This window comes from Passer domesticus, chromosome 1 (genome assembly GCF_036417665.1).
Source record: "Passer domesticus isolate bPasDom1 chromosome 1, bPasDom1.hap1, whole genome shotgun sequence".
Lineage (NCBI taxonomy): Eukaryota > Metazoa > Chordata > Aves > Passeriformes > Passeridae > Passer > Passer domesticus.
The window spans coordinates 136,016,130-136,023,377 of NC_087474.1; positions in this window are offsets into that span (position 1 = coordinate 136,016,130).

The window sequence follows — 7,248 nt, forward strand, 5'->3', positions numbered from 1 at the left end:
AAGTTATTTTGATTGGCAGCGCTGGGTGTATGGCAGTGGCCCTCATTATAAATTTGTGATCCTGACTCCTAACATAGCAAGGGCATCCCTTCCCAACAGGGGTGGAGAATTCTGCAGGATGTATGGATAGACTGCTACTGTTTTTTTCTGGTCCCCCTTTTGTGTGAAGCGTTATAGCTACCAGCTGGGTGCTCTTCCACGCTCGGGATTGTCCCCTCACTCCGTTCACTGGTGGGACTTCTTTAAATTGCCAATGTCTGGGCCAACTTGCTAGGGGAAAAACCGTGCAGTCTGACCCCGTGTCCGCCCAAAACTGAAGCCCTATGACGTGGGGGTCTAGGCTGTTATAAAGGCGGCATGCCGCCCATACCTTTGAAGGCTCCTTCCCTATTTTCATGGCCAAGGCCACCCAGGGGCCCCGCTCTGGGGCACCCCCTGCTGGCCCTGCGGCATCGGCGTGGTTTGTGGCTGTGGCGGATGCGAAAGTACCGCTGGTGGTGCTGGGCAGCTCTGCCATTGTATTGCTGGCAGGGGTGTGGTACTGACTGCTCCCTGTGATGGCATAGGGTAAGAGGGTCCCCTGCCCCCCCGGGGATTGGCATAGGTGGGCCGTCTCATATTCATTGCGGGAGGAGACCGAATATGGCCCGTGTGGCTCCTCCCTCTCCCGTTTCCCCGGGGCCTAGACCTGCAATCCCTGGCCGTGTGACCCTTCCTCCCACAGCTCCAGCAAATCTCCCCTGTGCGTGTCTGGAGCGATGGTGCTGCTAGAGGAGGTTGTGTCGGGTGAGGACAGCTTGCTGCGACATGGCCTGCCTGGCCACATTTAAAGCAAGCCGTGACACTGGTTAGGGTATTGACAGCTGCCTGAATAGGTGTCAGCTGTTCCTCCCTTACCACGTGTTTTATCATTCCAGCCAGGTTGGTTCCGGCTGGCAGGGAACGCAGGATCTCTTTGGTGACTGAGTTACACTGCTGGCGAAGGCAGTCGGTCACCACTGATTCTATGGCTGTTATGGGTATTGTGGAGGAATCCAGGGCTGTTTTCAGCCGGTCTACGAAATGTGTGAAGCTTTCACTCTCTCCCTGTTGGATGGTAGACCAAGGTGCTGGTCTGGTTACCACCCTCGAGGCTGCCGTTATAGCCTGTCTGGCTGCCCTAGTTGTTGCTCTGACCTCCTCAGCCCGTAGCTGTGCTGCTTGCTGCTGTGGTGTAGCTACGTCGTCATGCCTCCCCAGCAACCTGGTTAAACTCGAGCCATGGAGTTGTTGCCCCTCGCCTGATGCCTGGGCTAAAGCTGTTGAGCAATTGTCTGTCCATTCTTGCTTAAATACAATCATACCCGCCGCGTCAAAGATCATACGAGCGATTTGTCTAATATCGAAGGGAAGTAAATTGTCATTGCTAAAAAGCCCGTCTATTAAAGTGGTAACCACTGCTGAGTTGGTCCCTTTTTCTGAAATTGCTTTTGCTATTGTCTGAACCTCTTTTACATTTACCGGTGTATATGTTCGCTGCTGATTTCCCTGGGCTCCTGTAACTCTGACTGGGTAAGCATGAACGCTGGTCATATCCACCCAGTCTGCACATGCTATCTTTATTTTGCCCCAGTCTGTAAGCTTATGTTGTGTTTGCTTCCCGGTTTTATTGAAAGCTTTATTCGGTTTCGCTTGAAACCGCGTTAATTCTGCCCTCTCGGCTTCCGAGTCACAGTCAGACTCGGTAAGCTCGGTTGAGCTGACTGAGGAGCTCTCACTTGTCTCCGAGCCGGAAGTTGAATGCCAGTACACTTCCGGTCTGCTCCGCATTTTCCTGCGGCGCCGTCCCCGCTCCTCCCCTCGGGAGCGGCGTCGCTCTCGCTCCTCCCCTCTGGAGCGGCCCCGCTCCTCCCCGCGCGGGCGGTGTCGCTCCGCCTCTTGGGAGGGGCGCCGCTCTCGCCCCCCGTGAGTTTCCTGCCCCCTGCGGGGCGGGGTCTCCCCCTTAGGCGGTGGCGCCGCTGGGCGCGGCTCCCGTTCGGGTGTCCGCCCCCCCGCGCCGCCCCGCGCATGCGCGGTGGCGCTCCTTCTCGGCTCCATGCCGTTCCCGCCGCTGGGCGGCTGGCCCCGCCCCTCTCCCGCGTGGCCCGCGCCATTTTCAAATCCGTACGGCGGCGGTGCTGCTCCGGCGTCGGGCGTCCCGTTCGCCGCCGGCACGGCGCCGCCGGACTCCGCGGCCGCGATACTTTCCGCGCGGCGCGCGTCCGCCATTAAACCTTCCCAGAACGAACGCGAGTCCTGTTCCGCCGTCAGCGTCCCCGGATCGGCGGTTCGCGGTGGGGGGAGGGGAGGGGAGGGGAGGGGGCGGCGGCTCCGCGACCCCGGCGGGCTCCTCGGGCGGGCCGGGGCCAGGCGCACTCTGCGGGGGGTTCAAGGGGTCCCGCATGGTGGGCTGCGGGGTCGGGGAGTCCCGCGGGCACTGCGGAGGGGTCGGGGGGTACCCCCGGGGCGCCGGGCGGTCGCGACCCGGGCTCGCGACCGCGCGCGGGTTCGGGCGGGGAACGCCCGCCCCCCGCGCTCCCCACCCCTCCGGGCCGTTTCCAGGGGCAGTTTGGGTCGCAGCCGCGCTCCCGATTTTTGGGGTTGCTAACAGCATGGTCTTCGCTGCTTCCCATGCCTCCTGCTGTTCTGAAGCCTTTTTTAAAGCTTCCTCTGCTTTAGCCCACGCCTTAAGACATTTCCCACTGCCTGTAACCTTTAAATCCTCGGCTAAAGCGATCGTACATCTCTCCCACACTTCTTTATTTAATATGTCTATGGGACAATTTATCGTCCTTAGCTCTTGGAGCTTATTAATAGCAAGCTGAAAATGCTTGAAGTCACATCTAATACCCCATTGTAAATTAAAATAGCTCACGACTCGGGCTACAGCTTCCATGAGGCTGCGGCGGTCCCGGAGGCGTCCCTCCTCGCTGTGGTGGGGTCCAGGACCCCCCGCAGCCGCTGGCCTTGTCCAGGAGACTCCCGATCCCGGGTTCTGTTCCTTTTGTGTTCCCGGGTTTCGGCACCACTTGTAGCGACCTGGTTCCAAGGAAACGCAGCACGACATCCCAATGCTTTTGGCCGTTCGGGCTAAGGACACGCAGACATCAATGTGATAGACGGTCCAAAGGCCCTTTATTGGTTTTCTCCTCGGTATATATACCCTTGGTCCTTCTTACCTTCTGGGGTCTGACTTTCACCTTATATGGTTAGTAAGGAAGCTGGGCGGAGGCCGTGTTAGTGGGGGGTTACAACATTCTTGGCCTCTTGTCCTGCGGCTATCCTTATCTCTAGGAGTCAGGGGAGAGAGGCCCTATCAGGTTTTCGTGACAGCCCGAAATCTTCTGATCGCCTGTCCCTATTCTCTCTGCCACAGGCATCCTCACTTAATACCTCTTTAACATTTCCTTGGTCATCTGCCTTGCCTTTGTCAAGTGCTATCCTGCCACAAATATTTCTCATGTCATGTTGCTAGATCAAACTTCTAACTCAATTTTATTTTTGGTATTTACATAATGAACTGCATAAGTAGTTGGGTCTCTACAAAGATCAATCATGTCCTGCCTTGCCACGCCGGAAGCAATGTGCAGGGGTCTCTTCTGCTATCACCTGCCTTAACCTTCTCCAGATCACATCTCTGCTGTCCTTTTTGTCTGAAGGATGGTGACATGTTGAGGCACAAGTGCGGCCACCTCAGAGGAAAAGGTATGTGGTGGTTTTTTTCAGTTCATTTCACAAGACCTTTGTGACTTCATCTAGATGACTTCAAAACTAGTAAAAAAATTATTTGTCCTAATTTGTCAGAATGCAGCATAGACAGATTGTTTTTGCAGGCACTAATAAATAATTAACAATTTCTGCTCAGGCTATCTGAAATTTGGGAAAATCCAAACTCCACATACAAGAATGATAAAATATACCTAAATTACCGTATAAAAAGAGCAGATACATGAAAAATCCTAAGTGATGGCGGTTTCAAAACCGATGGAGATGTGAGATCTTCCCCATTTCAATGATTCAAGTTTCAGTGTCATTACTGGTTGCCAACAGCTTACTTTTGTCAATATCTTTATGATTTTGTGAACTGAATCACAAGAATGCAATGTACAGTTTATTGGATAGGAGAGGTTTAAAATTGTTTTTAATAAAGAAAGTTTTTGACGTAAACTGGGTATTTGCCTTTTATTCTGCTTGCCTCTGGAAGCTGTAAAATTAAAGTTAGATAGCTGAAACCAGGACTATGGTGCAATAAATGGCTGTGCTTTCCTTAGAGCAGACCTAATGATGTCTAGGAGAGAGAGGTCTGAGAAAAGCTGGTGCCAAAACTGTGTGTTTCACTGCACATTTTAAGCCACATTTTTCCTTATTATTGGTGCTTAAAATAAGATTTGTATCTTGCAAGGTGGTAAAGTAACATTTCTTCAATGTGTATCCAGAATTCTTCATATGTATTAGGAACTTTCCTGAGGACCCACTGTAAGACAGCTACGTGAGGGAAAAGAGCATCCTGCAGCTTTCAAAGTCTCCCTGCTGACTCCTGCCACTCAGTACAGAACTAGCTTGGTTTGCCTTAATTACAGTGATAAATGTGGCCCTATGGAGTCACATTCAGGAATGGTGCTGTCACACTGCTGCAATCACTGTGGGCTGCTCCTCTTTGTGTGCTATCACCCTGAGGGGGCACAGCTGCAGAAAAAGTAATTTTCTACCCCCAGTTCTGAATAAGCCCACGTGTGTAAGGTACTGAGCATTCCAGCCAAAGCCCTCCAAGGAAACCCTGAGGCTGTTCAGTATAAAAACTCAGGCCAATCTCCCTCCTCTTTCCTTGGACCCTGAGCCTCTCTCCATGATGGAGTACAATCATGGAATAGTTCAGGTTAGAAGGGACTGCTAATGGTCAGCTTGTCCCGCCCTTCTGCCATGGTCAGGGACATCTTCAACTGGCTCTGGTTCCTTAGAGCCCTAGCCGGTGTGACCTCGAATGTTTCCAGGGCATCAGACATTACCACTCTGGGCAACATCAACCAGCCCTCTCCAACGTGTTAGAAACACACAAATTTCCTTGAGTGAAAGGGAGGAGGAGGGGGCAGCCACAGTTGGGTCTTGAGAGATACAGACAAGGGCATAAGGAGAATGATTTGGGGTCAGCATGGGGGAAGAGAGGTGGAGGTTGTGTGCTTGGCCACTCAGAGTGAAGGGTTTATGGAGGTGACAGACTTAGAGTCAGTATAAGCCACAATCTGACACTTCTGTTGTTTTACAGTTGTTTTAGCAGTATTTTGTACATTCGTCATTTTTTCATTGCACTTCCTAACAGATTTTCCTGTTGTTTCACTCCAAGGGGAAAAGCTGCTGATGTTTCAGACTGACAGTAAAAACTTTTCTCTGAGTTGTAACAGCACACTGAAAGTCTTTCAAAATGTGCACATAGAAATGTCTTTTTGTATGTACACAGGGGGAAAATAGAAACATAAGACTACACATATTATTTAGTGTTTGTTGCCAATAGATTTTGTATGGTATTTTAGCACCTTGTCACTTGGTAGTGACTGCGCTCCTTGTGTTCTGCTCCCATACCTGAAGTTAACATGGTTGGAAGAAGTTTGTTGGTCTGTGAGCTACGTTCTCTCCTGCATCAACTTCATGGCAAAGTAAAGATCTGATTTTACCAAGATGACACAAATGGTGGCCTTTGTCATTCAGAGTCTTGCAGCTAATGGTAGAGGGTGTTTGGCAGCGTGTTTTCAATCAGGGTTCAGTGTAAGGGCATCTGTTGTGGATGAGGATTGCAGGGCCCTGTGCTGGCTGAGGCACAGAGGGCAGCGTTATGGAACTGGAGGAAGCAGAGGACTTGGCAGGGGCACCTCTGAGCTGTTTGCTGCAGCTGGGCAATGGTATGAATGAAGAGAGCTCTGGAAATAACTCAAGTAGCCTTGTTCCCAGTGCAGAGTATGAAAAGCTTTCCTAAGCAGTAATGGAAGTGTGGGCAAGAAACCAGAAAATGCCACGGGTTAATTCAGGCAAGCATGCCTTACTTTGCTGTTCAATCAGGAGATGTGTGTTTATGTGTAACTAAGACACACGGAAGAATTACTGCGAACAGTAAGTTGGTACAGGAGAAGCTTCACTGCAAACATTTTTATCAAATCCTGAAATACTGTGAAACTGCGTAAGAAAAACTTGTTACAAAGACATTCATTTTCACTTCTTTACATTATCTATCTTGCTAACTTAAAATACAAGATTAAATGAAATCTTCTTTGGCAAAGGAACTAGATTTTGTGTTTACAGAATAAATGTTCAGGAAAAATCCTTTTTGTGCACAGTGCATGCTTTATGATTGCTCAATGTTGATTTATGTGCTGTTCCTGTAAATTTATGGCAAATGTCCAGTAGTGTGTAACCATAAGGGTCAGACCAATAGAAATATGGGAGACATTAATGAAGAAAAGACTCGGTGTCATGTTCCAACATGCAACTTCTACAGACTTGAAACAAAGGGCTGAGGCTAGCTCAGGAGCAGGATAAATGGACAATATAAAGGTGGTCTAATAGCAAAGTCCCTCAGTATAACACACAATCAGAAAACTAGTTTAGTGCCCCAAATCAGAAATGGGACAAACTCAAATTCAAATTTCAGAGTGAAAGGAATTACACATTATTGAAAATATACATTCTAGGCTTTAGGCTATAGTTTGTGAACATTGCCCTGGCAGAAGAAAAAGACTTTAAGAAGACAGAGGCCCTGAGTAAGGAACATGGTGCTCAGCCTCTGTTTGTCCAACAAGGAACAACATCCCTGCAAAATGATCCTGTTGCCAAAAAGCTTCTTGCTACTTTATAATGTACGTAACCACACACTGCAGACAGCTGGAATTGTGCAATCTTTTCAGGCAGACAGACTTAGAGAACTCTCATCCTTCATGGATAAAACATCTTGAAAGCTGTTTATTCAAAGAATTTGTCCTAAACCTGCTTTGAATAGGGTTTTCAAAAAGCACAGCCATTTCTGTGTGAACATTAAATGTATAGCTGTCTCAGTCTATCACAAAAAGCATGTTTATACAAGATGTTACTTTAAAATGAAGAAGCAGGAAGAGCACTGGCTTATAAAAGAAAGATTTGTGTTGTTTTTATTATTCCTTTTGGTCACCGTGGGTTACAGAATGGAACGTGCAACACGATTCTATGCTCCTGCTTCTTTTCTAGTTGGGCTGCTCAGGAGGCGTA